The sequence below is a fragment of the Rhyacophila brunnea genome, unplaced genomic scaffold (genome assembly GCF_057557595.1).
Source record: "Rhyacophila brunnea isolate RB1 unplaced genomic scaffold, BYU_Rbru_1.0 scaffold_13, whole genome shotgun sequence".
NCBI lineage: Eukaryota > Metazoa > Arthropoda > Insecta > Trichoptera > Rhyacophilidae > Rhyacophila > Rhyacophila brunnea.
In genome coordinates this window covers 21,730,703-21,748,768 of record NW_028232785.1, presented here as the reverse complement: position 1 = coordinate 21,748,768, position 18,066 = coordinate 21,730,703, and the positions used below count along the sequence as shown (strand labels likewise).

The window sequence follows — 18,066 nt, the reverse complement described above, 5'->3', positions numbered from 1 at the left end:
ATAATAATGCCAACTTGGTGCGGTATCAGTCTCTTTTTGTCATATCTGTTTTTTTTTATATTAATGAAGAATACAATATTTCCGTTGAAAAGCAGTAGGTATTCATGAATATACATTACCTACTAATTTTTACTAGTCATGTTGGATGGCTACTTATTAGTACAAATTTACAGCTATTAATAGTACACCATGGTCCAACTATTGATAATTGGGGACCAGTGACGTCCCGTGTAGGTAGGGAAGTCATGTGTTGCTTAAGGGTGGCAAATGAATGAACGAATATTACATTTTTTTAAATCAGTGCCGGTTTTCCATGAAGCAGGCGACGTAGCGCTAAGAAAATGCGGACATCTTAGTTACAACAATAAATTACTATAATAAGTTTAATTCTAAGCATAAAAATGCTGGTAACACATCCATTTTTATTAATAATTATTGTTATACTCAATGGTGGGTTGTAGCAGACGCATTTTTTTCACTTTCGAAGATTCTATAATATGATTCTTTTCTTGTTCTGTAGTAATATATATTACCTACAATAATTATTTTTCAAACGATGAATCTTTACTGATATACTTACCTAGTCAAAATTGGCACAAAGCAGTGTGAACAAAAGCACATAGATAATGCTATAACCTTATGCCACGAGCGCTGACATATTTCAGAGTTTCAGATTGATATCATTAAAATTATATCGTTTGACGTGTTTTGTTTTTGCAATCTTTTTAGGCTGACAGGGCTCTTGCCTAGGGGCCCGGGTTCTGGAGGACCGGCGTGGCGGGTCGACCACATAATTGAGATAAACACACTTCTTAAATATGCCCTAATAGTAAAAAAGGCGCATTTTACTTCGGGGTTATTAGGTACCATTTTAAAATATAAGTATGGTTGTGCGATGCAATTTTTGGATATTGTGTGTTGACTCGACAACTCCATAATTAGATGTGCTAAAAATACACTGAATTTTTATTGACCTCGAACACCATTTAAAAACGCCACTGTAGAGCGCCAGACTGCCTTTAACCTTTGTGATAGGTAGGGGGCGCCAAAGATCCTGGCCTTGGGGCCCGCTTCAGGATGTTGGGGCCATGCAGGTATTACATCTTATCAAGTATCAAATAATGGAAATCGCAATGAAATAAATTAATTGTTGTATAGGTAGCAACACTAAACTGGTGCTTCTGTCACTTCTGTCGATCGTGGTGTCAATTGAGATGTCTCATAAGTAATAAATACGATTAACACAATGCTTACGGGCCCTTTAAATTAATTTTGTAATTAACGTGTTAATTTGCATTTGAAAAGTAATTAGCAAAAACACAATTTTGTGCTGCCCGTAAGCTATGGGTTAATATAGAACTTAAAAATGGACATTAAAAGAGAAATTCCAGACTTTGACCAGGATGCAGACGGTCCTGACAATTTTATTTACATACCAATTATTACTGAACCTTCAAAAAACTTGCAAAGCCAAGCGTCGGAGTCATCAGCTGTCAAGCAAGAATGCGTTGAAGATTCATATTACGATGCCACATTGCAGGTAAACTAACATATATCATCAAGTATTACCTATATAACTAAGTATGCTCATCTGTCAACTTAAAATATGTGCAGAATTGATGAATTAGAAAAGTATCACGATGTTATATTTTATTGTGTGAGGTCACGTTTAGACAATCAAAACTATTAGTGGTAGTTGTCACAATAGTATTCAGTCATAGAGGTATTACATAAACAGAGGGGTAACCGATCAGCTTTCTCATACAACTGAATGAAGCAGGCCAACAAAAGCCGACAACTTAGGTACCTACCTACGAGAAATAACGACGCGATAAAAAAAAAATGCAGGGTATCACGGAGGATTTACTTTGGTCATTATAACGTACCCATATAATACAATGTTGACAGCTGACTGTATCGAAGAGGACTGGAGAAAGATGGGGAGGGCTGGAGACTGGAGAGGAGCAGCCAGGGAAAGGAGCGTGTGGAGGACAATTGTAGAGGAGGCCAAATCCCGCCCCGGGATGTAGCGCCGAGAAAGAGAAGAGAATAATACAATAGTAATGTGGAAAATTTGCCACAAATTGATTACCAGCCTGCTTCACCATACTTTTTCACCATACTTTCATATAACCTGCCGCCCCTAGTTTCAGTGACAGTTTTTCTTGAGAAGACGTTTCATTAAGAAGGAAACGTTACAGTGTAATAACATTTCAAATATGCGTATTTTAATAATCATGAGTGCCAAAAATCAATCAAATATTGTATCAAATCCTGGCAACAACTATTGCTATATGTTTTGTCGCACAGAAACGTGTTTAGCTGTATCCTAGTTTTTCTATAGTTATAGGTGTTTAGGAGCTCAGAAATAATGGGAATAATGAAATACCTAATAGGTGTGAAGAAGTAGGCAACCGATCGCGAGTGTGGAAGAATACGGGATATACCTACAACATGACGTGTCAAGAATACGTCATACGTCGAATACTGACAACTGATCTCGGTTTGCAACACACACTGTTGCACGTCTATAAATAATGCGTGGTTCATTTTTGTAGGACACTCTTACCTACATTCAAAACCCTTGCATCCTAATGTATTGTATTGGGATATATATAGCCTATCGGAATTATATTTATTGATCTGTTCTGTGGTAGGTATTTAGATTCCGCCGTGGCCCCGAGCTTCACCAAGGCTTAAGGCACCTCAGTTGAGGCATGGTCCAAAAAGATCGTAGCTAGGCGATGCGCGGATTGCGGGTGCAAATGACGCATCCCGAACGAAATGCAATTTTTCATATAAATCCAACATGCTTTCATTTAATGTTCTGTTTATTGTTCTATTAGTAACAATTATAATATATTCATTGACATGTTTTCCTTTTCAAGTAAATGGGTATCGTTTTTAGTCATCTTTAGACGATTTAAGAATAAATACCCCCGTCGCCATCACGAAACAAATTGACGTATTCACACCTCCACGTTCACTCTCCGAATGCCAGCTAGTCCAAAATTTCGTCGCGCCTATAGTTGAAAATTATTTGCTGTTTCACTGAAGTATCGTCTTAATGTGTTTTTGCGTACCTATTATCTTAAAAAATAAGACGTTTTCGCAAATAGTACCTAGTTATATTCAATGAAGTATTGCATTATCAATGTCATACAAGTGACATAAAATTAAAGCAACAAAAATATTAATTTTTGATCATTCAAAAACTGCGAAGGCGAACTTAACCTAACTTCGCCAAGTGATGTATTTTTCAAAAAGGGCCGTATACATAAAGAAATGAAAAGATTTAAGTAAGTATTAGATAAATATGTGTTCAAAACAATATGAACCTTAGTGCTGGGTAGGGAATCCAATCCCGAGCTAAAATTCTGATCCCGGGATTTCGGGATTACAATTTAACAGTCCCGGTTGTTAATATAATTTTTTTTATATTTATTTACAAATAACATTAATAAAATCGGTCAAAAATACGTTCAATTTTGGAAATACATAAGTTTAATGGAGTAAATAATATTGTAATATAAATAATAATGAGAATTTCTGTTTCTGATAGTAAAGACTTATTGAATGGGTTAGCGAGATTTAAAATAGTAAAGCAAATCATGGTGTACTTATGGCCTTTCCGCTTCATAAATCTAATTAGTCAGCCAAATATGAAACTGCCGTAAAACGTATGAGATCATGGTGGAATTACTTTGTTAATAGTGTGAAGCATTGTTTTTTTCCAATCTTTCTCATTTTTATTAATTTATGTGAAAAAATAAAATGAATCGGAAACTTACACATGGGTATAAATCAAATTTCATTCAAACTCAGTTTACTTCTAATGTAGTTATTTGTTAATAAAAGTATTTTTCTGTTATATTTTCGTTTTTATTTTAGTTTCCATAAAAATTGATAGAAAAATCAATCTTGGGATTCATAGGTATCGAAAATAGCTCGGGATCCCGGGATAGGAATCCTTAGTGCTGAGTGTATAAAGTTCAACTTGGCGAGATAGTAGTGGTCGGCTAACCCCTTTGTTTACAAACGAAAAACTTGGTAATTGAGGTCAGTCATTATAATTTACTTAAACTTATTTAAAAATATATAAGTAAGTAAGTATTAAAACTTTTGGAAATAGAAAGTAGGAAAAATAAGTAGTACTTACCCTTACAACACTGCAATTAAACTAAATTAACTACACATATTAATTTAATCATATTTATTAATTATATTAAATTAAAACATACAAATCACTCGCATTCGACAGTCATGTCCTCGGAGTAATAATATAAAGATAGTGTGTGTTTTTAACCTATATGAAGCCGTGTTTCTTGCGAATAACGCATAGTAGAACCTAAATTATATTATTATTAATAACTTAACTATAAATCGTTATACTAGTGACGTCCCGTGGGGGTAGGCAGATTGAGCGTCGCTTGGGGGCGGCGGTTATTCAAAGGGTGGCAAATCGAGGAGAATCGTTAGGTATATGTAGAAATAGCTAGGTACTTAAACTTATAAATAACGGAAATATCTTTTTATTAAAAAAATCAGATCATTGGTTGGAAACAAAATGTATTTATTAACATGAATTTCGCGATTGATCGCGGGTTCGAGATGTCTAGTTTATTTCCGTTGTCCTTGGACGTCATGTCCTTGATGACCAGTGCAATGTAAGTACAATCAGCAATGACATGTGCAGATTTGCGAATTATATTTGCATTATAGATGGGTACATACTTACCTAATTTAAAGTTTATCCAAAGAAAGTCTTGCCAGTCACTCGCGATTTTTGGAAGTTGTACATATACGTATGCAATGATGGATAGGGGTTCAGGTCCTCATCTTTCGTCACTGAGAGTGAAAAAATACAAATTATTTAGGTAAATGGAATATCACTTCTTAGTCTTTATCGGGACCTCAGGACAAACAGTCCTCAACGGTTTGACTTCAATCCTCTCGGTATTTTATAGCCCCGCCAGGCCCTGATCCGTGGCATTCAAAATTTGGTGCAACTCTCTTTGGCATTTACTATTCTGATTCGGCGTCTCTGACAGACTAGACAGCGCGGAGGAGACAAACGTACACTAACGGTCCTAATAATTATGAGCGTTAAACCACGCGTATTTGATAACCATTATTGGATGCGACAACTCGCAATAACTTGTATTTAAACACTTTTAGTTATACCTACAGTTCATGTGTTTATTGTAGACTCAAAGTGCGGATGGTCTAGATATGGAAATACACATGAAAAGTGTAGTATATAATTACCTAGTTAACCGGGTAAAATGCTTTAAGTAGTCATATTATTAAAATATTTGACATTAATTATTTCTGTTTTTTATCCAGCTATGTTCTTCAGAACACCACAGTATGGATGAGAGTTCACTGGTTGGGCACAGTTCAGCAATGACAGACTCAATGACTGTCCCATCAACATCTAAAACCGACGATAGCCAATTCGTAGTAAAACAATATTCAAATATATATATACAAGAACAGAAAATAAAACCGGAATGTATATATATCGAAAGTCCGAAAGTTGTTCGACTACAGTTGACCAGAGTTAAACATTTCTTGCATAATTTTGTATGCAATATTTGTTACACATTCTTTGAAACTATTCATGATCTGAACGTTCACAGAATCGTTCATTATGAAACGATTACCTCTACAAATCAGCCAAGTGTAATAATCTCCAATGAAAATCTCCACCAGATTACATCGGGAAGAGTTTCAACCGGAATTGTTAAGAAAAAACACAAACCATTCAAGTGTAATCTATGCCATTATGAATCCGTTAGAAAAATGCACTTAAACAAGCATATTATGACTCATACAGGCGAAAAACCATTGAAATGTGAAGTGTGTGAATATACATGTAGGACGATACTTAGTCTCAAAATACACGAAACAAAACATACCGGAGACAAACCATACGAGTATGAGACATGTAAAATGAAATTTGCGCGGAATAATGGTCTCAAAAAACACCAACTAACTCACACGGATGAAAAACCATACATATGTGAAATCTGCTCGTCTAAATTTAAAAGCTTAGAAGGTCTCAAAAGCCACGAATTGATACACAAGGCCGATACGACGTATTATACATGTGATGTTTGTTTAGTAAATTTTTTACTAAAAAGTCAATTGAAACGACATCAAATTATTCATACAGGCGAAAAGCCTTTTGAATGTAATGTTTGCTCATTTAAATTTTTGCGTGGCTGTCATTTGAAAAGACATCAGTTAATACATACAGGTGAAAAACTGTACGAATGTGATATATGTCCAATGAAATTCTCCCAAAGTAATTATCTAAAAGTACATAAATTCAAACACACTGGAGAAAAACCTCATGAGTGTGTTATTTGTTTAATGAAGTTCTCGCGTAGTAGTCATCTAAAAAGGCATCAATTAGTTCATACAGGTGAAAAGTCATTTGAGTGTGATATTTGTTTATTGAAATTTACTCAAAATAGTTACCTAAAATTACATAAAATGATTCATACAGGTGAAAAACCGTTTGAATGCGAAGATTGTTCCATGAAATTCGCTCGGAGTGGTCATTTAAGATTACATAGAATGATACATACCGGCGAAAAACCGTTTGCTTGCGATGTTTGCTCAGTGAGATTCTCTCGTAACAGTTATCTGAAAGCGCATAAGGTGTCTCACGCTGGTGAAAAGCCGATTCAGTGTGATATATGTTCGAATAAATTTACCACAGTAGATAGTCTCAAAAAACATCAATTGACACATACTGGTAAAAAACCATTTCAGTGCGATGTATGTTTAGCGCAGTTTTTGCAGAAAAGCAATTTAAAAACCCACCAAATGATTCATAGTGGCGAGAAACCGCATGAGTGTGATATATGCTTACGAAAATTTTCGCAAGCTGGTAGTCTAAAAAGACACCAAATTGTACATACAATTAAAACGGAATAAACATGCGATGTTTATTATTTTTCTTTCTGTAGGAAAATATCCTTTTTTCAGATAGCGATAAGTCCATATTACATATTTCTGATAAGCAACGTTTTTCTATGCCAAGCGTAAATGGTTGGATTTAACGTTAATACAATTTTTTCACTGTAATATATTTTTAAATCATCTCAAAAAGCCCCTTTTTAATTGATAACCCCAATAAAATAAAAATCAATAGAGTCTAATTGGCGTTATTTATTTATTTATTTAAGAATACAAAACATTGTGTACATAGCAAATCTAAATTCAAGACTTACACAACATGAGATTTACATTATAACTAATATTACCCTCACAAGAGAGAAGAAGAGAATATAGAATATAATAATAATAATAACAGAAAAACAAATTAAATCAAAACATAATTAAGTACAATTTAATACAGAAAAATAAAATTTTGAAAACGAAAGCATACAATTTTACACAGAAAAATAAAGTTTCAAAAACAAAATGCAAAGTACATCACTGAAAATGTCTATGTCTTAAGGGAGCGCATTTACTAATCTTGCGCTCCTCGCTAATGGTGCCTGATAGGCTTGACACGAGGAAACGGTTCCGATCCAGAATAAATCATGACTACGTGGGTAATTGGCAGGTGCATGTAAATTCAAATTTATTATATCACCAGGATTGGAAACCATCCCTCGCGCTAACAAGCAAAAGTGTTTCAAGAGAAGAAGGGACCGACGATATTCAAGAGAGTTAAAAGTAAGCATGCCTTGTAGAAAGGCAGTCGGAAAATAATCATTTGACGAATTATTGAAAGGAAAACAGTTAAATGTCTTAGGTGTCTAGTGTTATTGTTATTCATATACTTTTAGCAGAGTGCGAAATTACCATTTCCAATCATAAGAAGAATATAATTATGGGCCTCCACAGATGGAGTTTGTGTTAACAGATTTTAGTTTTTAAGAGAAACGGATGTTAGTCACTTGGTCAACCATAATATGATCCAAACACACATTGGAAAATAACATGTGAATTTGTTGTTAGCCCCGATATTTGACTCCCGGAACCACGACATTATAAGCGGACGTGGTATCCGGTCAGCAATCGTGGCCGTCAAATTACACATCGAATATAAAATATTTTTTTGAATTTTATAATACGTTTTTACGAATTTTATAATACGTATATCAGCCATTAATAGAGACGTCGCTGCGGCTTACTTTAAAATTGTATTAGCTATATTAACAAGTAAACAAAAATGCACTACGTAATAAGGCTGTGCATAAAAATAAAAACTTGTTAAGTATTTCAAATTAAATCAAACCTGTACATTTATTAGACGAAACCTATACACAATATACTGACTTATTAACACATACATCTTTAACTGCCCTTTCAAATAATTGTCATATTAGATGTGTACCTAGTGTAAAAGGGTCTCTTTCAATACAAGTAACTTGATTCCTTTACCTTCTTCCTTGACGGATTTAACAGTACGTCGATACGTTTCAGTCGTTATCCTTTTTCCCAATGTTTCTCACGTGCACGTCTGCGATCCTCATTTAATTTTAATCATAGTTTTAAGTTTAAGTAATATCATTTCAGCTTATTTAATCTACAGCCATGTTGCTTAACTTATTTCAATCCTTACTTCTTGTTTATACAAATTAATCATTGTAAGACAAATAATTATGGGTAGTTCGTTCGCAGTTTACCTACTCTCTTTTGGTGGTTTTCAATCAAGATCGGCTCCTTCCTCGAATGAACTAAAAAGTTAGATTGCCGTTGGCTGGTTTCGTTTTGGAACACTGGAAGTTGACGCCAGTCCACCTGTTACGCTATTTAGCCTGGGACCACATTCCGCATCCTACATACCTGTTGTAATATTATTAAATACCTAAATAAAGTCCTTTTGTCAGCAATTAATAGGTATACGTATTTTATTTAAGTATAATGTTTTCACCATACCAGATCCTAACAATTTTTTCGTTCCTTGTTCACTGGAAGCCGGTAGAGCATTGTGTAAAAGTGTTCCCTTTTCCATACCTAATTTCCTTCTATCGTATTTCATAATATGAAGTTTTAACTATGGGGACGATTCTACATACTAGGAGGCAAAACAGACACCGAACACTCGAATTATGTAGGTATTCGAAACTTCCGATAACTGCTCGATACGAATATCAACCATTGCAATTAAGATATTTGTTTATTTTAATTTATTTAAACAAAAAGCACGTTGAGCACATAACAAAGTATTAATTCAAGACGTTCATAACATGACATTTCGTATGAAAAGTAAGTACAATAAAGCAACTAAAGAAAAAACAAGGTAGCTAGACAAAACAAAACGAATTAAACAATAAAATAGAATTTTAAATACAGAATGCATATTGCATCTCTAAAAATGTCTATATCTGTTGGGAGTGCGTTGACGAGCCGCACAGCCCTCGCTATTGGCGCCTGGTGGGCGTGTCAATGAGGAAACAGTTTTCACCCAAATCAGGTCAATGTAATTGACGGGTGCATAATAATTCAAATTTTCTAGAATATCGGGATTGGAAACTATACCACGTGAATGCAGGGAACATGCTGAAGTGACCGACAAGGCGAGCATACCTTGAAGAAAGTAGGTTAATCTGAAAACACTCGTTTGAGAAGCTGTCAAAAGGAAAATAATTATAGACATTAAAATGGTAAAGATGTCGAAGATTTTTTTTCGGAACACGCTCTAAAACAAGTTTATAGGAAACCTTATGAGGACTCCAAATAATGGAACCATACTCAAAAATACTCCGTACTAACGATTCCTGAATGGCTTGGCTTCTCTCATGACGAATTGTAGAAGCTTGCAATGCTGCAGAAGTGATGTGTGAGCGAAATGATAAACTTGAGTTAAACAATATGCCAAGATCTTTAATTTCTGCCGTTCTCGTGCCTACTATTGTATTAAAAAGGTTAGTCAGAGGTAGCACAAACAATCAGTCATATTGAACGATAAAAATCGTCACGTGAGCACCCCTTGGTTAAACAGATAAGTATAGTAGCATGTCGAGTTGAATACACAAGCGAGTAAATAGGGAACTAATAGATTGTTAGGTACCTACGCTAAAATATTATTCACGATGACTCGGTTTATGGGCTTATGGGCGAGGTATGACCTTGCAGGTGAAGGGTGGGAAGCAAGGCTGAGTTGTTCTTTTCTACTCGGTCGACCAGGTTCTGTCAAATCTCTGGGCCACACACTAAAAGATGTAAGAATTATAAATGTGTTAAAATAAAATATGCCGATGAATGAAAGGTTTTTAAAATGTACCGTATTAAATGTTAGGTCTTAACCGATGAAGGAGGTCGCTGCGAGACCCTCACCCAAAACAAAGGAGTAATGGGTGAGCAGCTGAGTGACACGGTCGGTGGCAGAACTAAAATAAATACAATAATTTTACTACATAACGGAATATGTAGGAAGAATATAGAATTTCGGTGACTCGTGCATTGTAAAATTATTAAATAATACATTTAATAAGGACGACCGCGCAAAACGCGGATATGATTGAGTGAGATAAATCATACGCTCACTTAATATGTGCGGCGATCTATAGTAACTAATTAACCAATCTACTCCATCTTTGCCAGTCTATCAAAGCCTTTCATTACCTATATAATTCTTTTGTAACGACATACGAACGCAACCTTCGATGGAACACTTTTCAGCGACCTGAGAAGATCGATTTCTTAGGTAACTTCAGAAAAGTACTTCATTCTTTTCTTACGGCTGTAATGCAGTCCTTTTAGACTGAGCCACCGCCATCTTTAGATTAATAAAGCCTGAGCATAACTTTTTGCACGAGCAACCGGTGGTCCACTTTTCAGCTGTAAAAATCAGATCACAGATTGCTTGACATATTGAATCGCCCGTTCTCGTATCAAATTGAATAAAATTATAAGAAATTCTCAAATCAAATATATTGACTCTTAGTGTTATTAATAAATTATAAGTTTACATTCATCAGCTATCAAAGTCAGACTAGTCCTTCACACAAAAACGGGTCGTAATATCTGCAATGCAGTCCTTTTAGGCTGAGCCCTTAGCGATGACATTGAAGTTAAGCGCCCTCCACTGAAACTATCCCCGCACCACACTCGGTCTAAATCATGCGTATCTCGGGACCCTACAATTATTGATGATGTGACGTCCCGTGGGGGTAGACAGATTGAGCGTCGCTTGGGAGCGGCAGTTACTCGAAGGACGGCAAACCGAAGAGAATCATTTGGTATAAATATAGAAATAGCTACCTAATTTTGGTGACAACGAAAATATCTTTCCATTAAAACATTCAGCTCAGTGGCTGGAGACTAAATGTATTAATTAACATGACTGTAATTTTTTGTCGGATTCGCTATGTTTAGTTTACTTCCGTTGTCTTTCGACGTCCGATAATTACAGTGTGACTTATTAACCAGTGCGCATGGAATTTAATTCCTCAAAACAGAGCAAATGAATGCATCGCACATCAATGTATAGCAAAAATGACATGCAAGAACCCACTACCTATATTACCTACGTCAAAAAATCCTCACATTAAAAAAATATTGATAAATCTAATTTTATGTTTTAGTTGTATATATTTTGTTAGTAATGTATCCATACAACACGTTTTTAGATATTGGCGTCATGAAAGGATGATAAAAATTACTGTGTAAAAACATGGGGCGGCAATTTGGCGCTGCTTAGAGGCGGCATTTGTCTAGGGACGTCGCTGATGTGACGCATGTGAAACAGTAGTTGTTAAGGTCCATTAAGTAATTGTTTAAGTCCAATTATTGGACTAGGAGAAGATGTTGACCAAGACTTAGGTTTCTATGCTCAAAGTGAACTCTGGCCAGTAACGTCCCGTGGGGGTAGGCAGATTGAGGGTCGCTTGGGGACGCAGTTTCTCGCAGGACGGTAAATCGAGGAAAATCATTTGGAATAGGGAAGATATAGAAATAGCTACATAAACTTAGTAATAATGAAAATAAATATTCTTTCCATTAAAGAAATCAGCTTACTGGTTTTATCGGATTGATGATATCTAGTTAAATTCCGTTACCCTTCAACGTCCCTGGTGACCAGAAATCAGAGACCACACTTGCAGATTTTCGATTAGTCATATTTTGTTAGTAATATATCTATACAACACATTTTTTAGATATTGGATTCATGAAAGGATGATACAAATAATATGTATTAAAAAAAATGAGGCGGCATTTTGCTGCTGCCTAGAGGCAGCATTTTAACTAGAGACGTTATCAGTATTTCCCTTCAGCATCTACATATCGGACGGTTTGCAAGTCCAAACTCAAAGAGCCTGCCAGCGAAGCCACCATTTCCAGTCATAATAATATGATATGATCAAGGCCTGAACAAAAACGATGCATGAGTGCGAGTGAGAAAGTATTCGGCACCCTTATAATCTCTGCGACACGCTCGAGAGTAAGATAAAAGGTCTACATATTTTTAAGTTGGTTTCCAAAAATATCGCCGGCAAATTGTGCTGAATCGCTTCACGTAGCGTATTATTCGTGTTGCTAAATTTGCTATTTTTTGTGTTAAACATAAAGTCAGTGGTAAATATTTTTAGTTAATTAAGTAGGAAAGGTGGTTCTGCATGTTGTATTAAAATATGGTAGCCGTACTGATAAGCAAGAAAATGGTATTACGTTTCATAGGTAAGTTGATACATGTTCGTGACAATTTATTTGTATATTATTATTTATTTTAATATCAGTGACCTAGTGTTTCTTTAAAATAACTTAAATTATGGATATATTTACCTAATTGGTTGCATTTTGACCGCTTAAAAATACTATATAACGTAAAAAAACAGAAAATCGGAGCACTAGCGAAATGGTCTATGGTCTCGAACATTTATAGGCGAATGCGTTCGCTCGTCCACAAACCAAACGCACGGCACCTAGCTTCATTTAGCAATGCAACGGGTGGCGTCTATAATATCTATAGTCTATGGATATGATGCTCGGGATAATATAATGATCTATGATTCTAACCCGCTTGGTGCGGTTGCCACGTTCTAAGCATGACAGTGAGGAAATTTAATCATATATTTTCTTGTTGTCCAAAATCATCGAATGGAGGTCTCAATCAAGTCCAGAATGCCGCTAAAAATCTCAACTTTTTGAGGGTATTTAAGGGTTGGTAGTTGGTTCGTGAATCTGTTTAATTTGGGGTGTCGATGTGATTTTCCGGGAGTCAACTGCATTCAAATACTGCACTGGCTTTTTCATTTTGTGATGACGTTTTAAAATAGTGCCACAATTGATACAAAACGTTTGATATTTTAGAATTTTTTTCGCTGCCTAGGTATCTGTCGTGTATTATTAATAATAGTAAACAATTTGTATTCTATCTTCACCAACGACCATGTTGAAAAAATCAAAGGTTACACTTTCGCTACCTATATTAATGATAATGAAAGGAGTTTTACCTACCAATAAAACTCTTATTATTCATGTTGACTTTGAAGTCCTTGAGATAGGGTTTGCTCTTTCTTCTTCGCGTGAGGATATATTCTACTAATTTATTTTCCCTTTTCTTGTCGTTGGTCGTTCCTGTTTTTATTTACTGGTCATACCCGCGCGTAAATTTTTTATGTATGTAATTTGGGATTCTTTTGTCTTCATTATGATATGACTCAAGGAACCAGGTAGAAGTTACCTGGACTTCAAAGTCAACATGAATAATAAGAGTTTTATTGGTAGGTAAAACTCCTTTCATTATTCGAATTTGACTTTGAAGTCCTTGAGATATCTGTTTGTTATCACCTGGTGTTGGGTATGCCAAATTCCTGTATGTGACAATGATTCATTGACGAGGTAAAAGACCATCGTGACTTTCCATGTATATGGTTGAATAGAGAAGTTAATGGGTTCTTTTCCCCTTCTGATGGTGGTGTATCCATCGTTCTCTGGTAGTTGTCGTGAAATGTTGACTCACTACGCCAGATACCTCTCTTTAAGATTATCATTGGGTATATGTACAGTTTAAGGAAGTCACCACTGAGCGGACACTGCCTGGTGGTTCTTGTACCCCTGCTTCCAACAGTACTGACCTTATCCAATTCCCTATAACTGTCCTGGTGGCTGGTTTTGGTGATCCTCTTGAAGATATAAATAATTCCGAAATATCCCTACCTTCCCCTCTCCTAGGGTTTGACATGCAGACGAGTTTCCGTAACCAGAATAATACTGGGTCGATGTTTTGACACGTGGAAGCGCTTAGCTTCCATTCCGATTGACGATGCTTGGCGGTATTTGTATTTGCGCCAAACATTGGCCATACAATTATGTAGTCACGTTTTTCCACCAATCCATTGTCTACTATTAGTAGTGTGAGGCCATGAGCCCTTCGTCCCGATGCGAGAAGCAGCCGAGTAGGTAGCTGTCCTGCGAGAGGTTTCGAATAGGTTGTACTCCACCGGTGTTGTTTTCCTAAGATGATCTACCACTCGTCCTGGATCCCAAACCGGTGGTTTGACGGGTTTCGTTTTATGTACCGAAATTGCCTGTAACATATTGTGTTGTACTACCACGTTGATGCTGATATCTACAATGATAATCGGTTTGCAAAAAGTGGTTATGGCTGACTTATGCACCAGGATGGTGTTGTACGACAAACCCTCTTTGTTGTGCATGTTGCCTAGGTATCTGGCCAATTCCATTCGTTGAGGGCTATTATGATCCATTAGGTTCTTGTTACTCATGTCATTGTCTTCCATTTGTTCCAAGCTGGTTTGTAAGTTTTTAGAGTCGAAGGCCGCCATCTGAAAGTAAGGAGTGCCCTTTCTTCCACCATTCAATTTGATGTTATTTCCACCCCACCCGAAATTAGCCATAGTTGAAGGAACAGGTCCTGGGTCCTTGGAGGTGGACGGTTGGTCTCCATACCTACTAGTGTCGTATGTAGGTGCGGCATTGTATAAGGAGGTACTATCGCCCTTTTTCGTAAGTCCACTCCCCAAAAGCATTATTTCCAGCTCGGTGCCACTAGTAAGTACTTCCCTTTTTCTGAGTTCAGGTGCGCTAGGACTCGTGAAATTAAGTTTGGTGGGGGAAATATTCACGCCAATCTGAAGTCATACACTCGGCTGAAGGCGTCGTGAAACAGCGCGCCACTGTCTGTAACGTCTCGTGACACATACGTTGCAATGACATGTGCTGTTTCGCTTGCGAATAAATCCACCTCGGGAACAGAAACAGGGGGGTGGTTGCGGTGTTGATGAGGTGCCATTCGGGAATGAGTTGTCTGCGGGAGAGATGATCTGCCACGCAGTTGTGTATAATGTAGTAAACATGATGTTGGCTAGACTGGTAAATACTAGTGTCTGTCGGCATAGGTTTAGGAGGGTGACAGATTTTGTGCCGCCCTCGTTGTTGATGTATGGCACCACTGTTTCGTTGTCTGTCTGCAGAAGCAGATCTGATCCTATGATTGATTGTACCTGAGATTGAATTGCAAACATTTTCTTCCTGTTGGAATGCCATGCCATGGTAACTGGTCTTGTTCCCACGTACCTGATAGGTGGTGTTCATTCAGTTGGGCTCCCTAGCCTGTGTCAGCTGCGTCTGTCATCAGAAAGTGATTGATGTGTGTCAACTCTGAGGAGCCTATCACCTGGAGCCACCACATGATGTCCTGTTAGGCCTGTGGTGGGATTGTCGTCTATTGGCGAGAATGGGACCTCGACAATATTAATGACTGGAGCTTTGTAGCCGTCGGCAATGCAACCTTCCTCGTGGAGGTAGGATGCGAAGTTAAGTCGCCCCAGAAGGGATTGAACATGTGTCTGCCTGAGGGACCAACTGCCTTTTTGTACCCGCGTTGTGTCAAATCTGAGGATCCTTTCGCTTAGGGCCACCACATGATGTCCTGTTGGGCCTGTGGTGGGATTGTCATCAATTAGCGAGGATGGGACCTCGGCCATATTGATGACTGGAGCGTTGTAGCCGTCGGCAATACAACCTTCCTCGTGGAGGTAGGATGTGAAGTTGAGTCGCCCCAGAAGGGATTGGATATGTGCCTGTCTGAGGGACCAACTGCCTTTTTGTACCTGCATTAGCAGATGGTGACGGAGTGCTACACAATTCTCCGGCGACAGGAACCTCCGCTTGGTGTGTGTGTCCTACGTGATGTCCAGGGACCCTCATTGTTGGCTTGGGTTCAGACAGGATCTTTTAATATTTATTAACCACCCTAAAGACTGTAGGAAGGTTATCCTGTATTCCACCTGAACCGAGACTGTTTCTCGTATTGGTTGGCTACTAAGAAGTCGTCTAGGTTAGTGAATATTCTCAGCCATTCTTTCGTAGGCGTTCGGCGACCCAATTGGTCAGGGATGCCAACATAATCGGAGCGGTTGGCAGCACGAACGGGAGTCACGTGAATTGTAGGAGCTCCCCTTGATAGGCTAGTCGAACAAATCGACGATGTTGAGAAGCCATTGGTACCTGGAGGGACGCCTGGCTTAGATCTATTATTACTAGCCAGTCTTCTGTTTGTAAGACGGCTGCAACCTCGTAATGGTGAATTAGTTTGAATGGCTTTGGCTGTAGGAACGCATTCAAACGCTTTCGGTTGAAAACAGGGCATAGAGCCCCGTCTTTTTTCTTGATCAGAAACAGGGTTGAGAGAAAAACTGGGGGTTTGACCCGCTTCTTCTAGAACCCCTGAGTTCTTTAAGTCCTCGATCTCGAGAGTGACCTCTGCTGATTGTTGCGTTTTAAAATCTTTCCGTAAAAGTAAAGAAGGACTTACCAATAGTGGTATCCGCACAAAAGGTATGCGGGCTACGGCTATTATTTTTTACCAATGTTGGGGGGGGGGGGGAACTACGCCATCCAGACTCCACGAAAGTCTCTTAAGCGGTCCCCAATGTTATTGGTCGTCCAGATGCGGTCACCTTCGCTTAGAGTACGGATCCCTGGTGGAGCCCGTACCTCCGATGGAGAACTCCCTTCCCACAGGACGTCGCCCCTTGGGAGTACCCCGGCCATAATTTGAGTTCGAGGGCCTTCCGGGCTTTAAGCTCGGAGGAATCCTTGATAGTGCCTCCCGAGTGAAGGTATCCTTCTGGTAAGGATCTGAGTCATGTTCTCGCAAATTTTATTATGTGTTGTCCCCAAAACCCCCTTCGATTTTTTGGTACAGGCTCATCGCTGTTATGATTTTTTGAGAATTGGTTGCCCAATCCACTAACCCTTGCATACGCTTTCAGAAGCTGTCCCGATGGGAAAACATCGCATTCTGGAGGGCCGCGATGGTCCTCTTCGTCAGATGGTTAGCTGATGACGAGTGGTCGCACCGACGCAACTTGTCATTTAGATCTAACTCTACGACCGTAGGGGCAAGAATTGTTTTTTGGGCGTTGTGGCACTCCTTGCTGGTCCCCCTGCTGAAATAAGGTACGTAACGAGGATACCTCAAACATTAGCATCTTAATCGACGCTCGTACCTACGTTGAACTTTTCCTCCTGTAGCAGTTCTGCTTCGCCGTCTGTTGTCCATTGCTTTTAGAATATCCTCCTCACGGTAATTCAGATGTTGCGCCATAATCACTGATCACTTAACGTTCACTTAACTATCACTTAACGTTCGTCCAAGATAATTTTTTTGATAATTAGAAACGTCAAATCATAGGCTACATCTGAAACTGTCAAAAGGCAAATCCATAATGAAGACAAAAGAATACCAAATTACATACATAAAAAATTTACGCGCGGGTATGACCAGTAATTAAAAACAGGAACGACCAACGACAAGAAAAGGGAAAATAAATTAGTAGAATATATCCTCACGCGAAGAAGAAAGAGCAAACCCTATCTCAAGGACTTCAAAGTCAAATTCGAATAATAATTATAATCTTATCATTTTGTTGAGTTAAAATTAGTTTTGCTAGGTGGGTAAGCTTTATATACAATGAACAGCGTTTTTATTAACAGGTAAGAGACCACGTCATGTCCTGAAACGATTTTTATAAGATATCCCGGTTTAATGTTATCAACAACGCATTTCAAAATAGAGGGAAAATACGTATTTTTGGAGTAAACTTCTTTAGGGTTTTCAATAGATCA

General features: G+C 37.8%; 1 long non-coding RNA gene across 1 annotated transcript in view; it reads left to right on the top strand.

Annotated features, from left to right (window-relative positions):
* The window catches only part of LOC147076893 (uncharacterized), a 300,090-nt gene that overhangs the window by 13,824 nt on the left and 268,200 nt on the right, over positions 1–18,066 (top strand). The gene's annotated exons all lie outside the window — the stretch shown is intronic.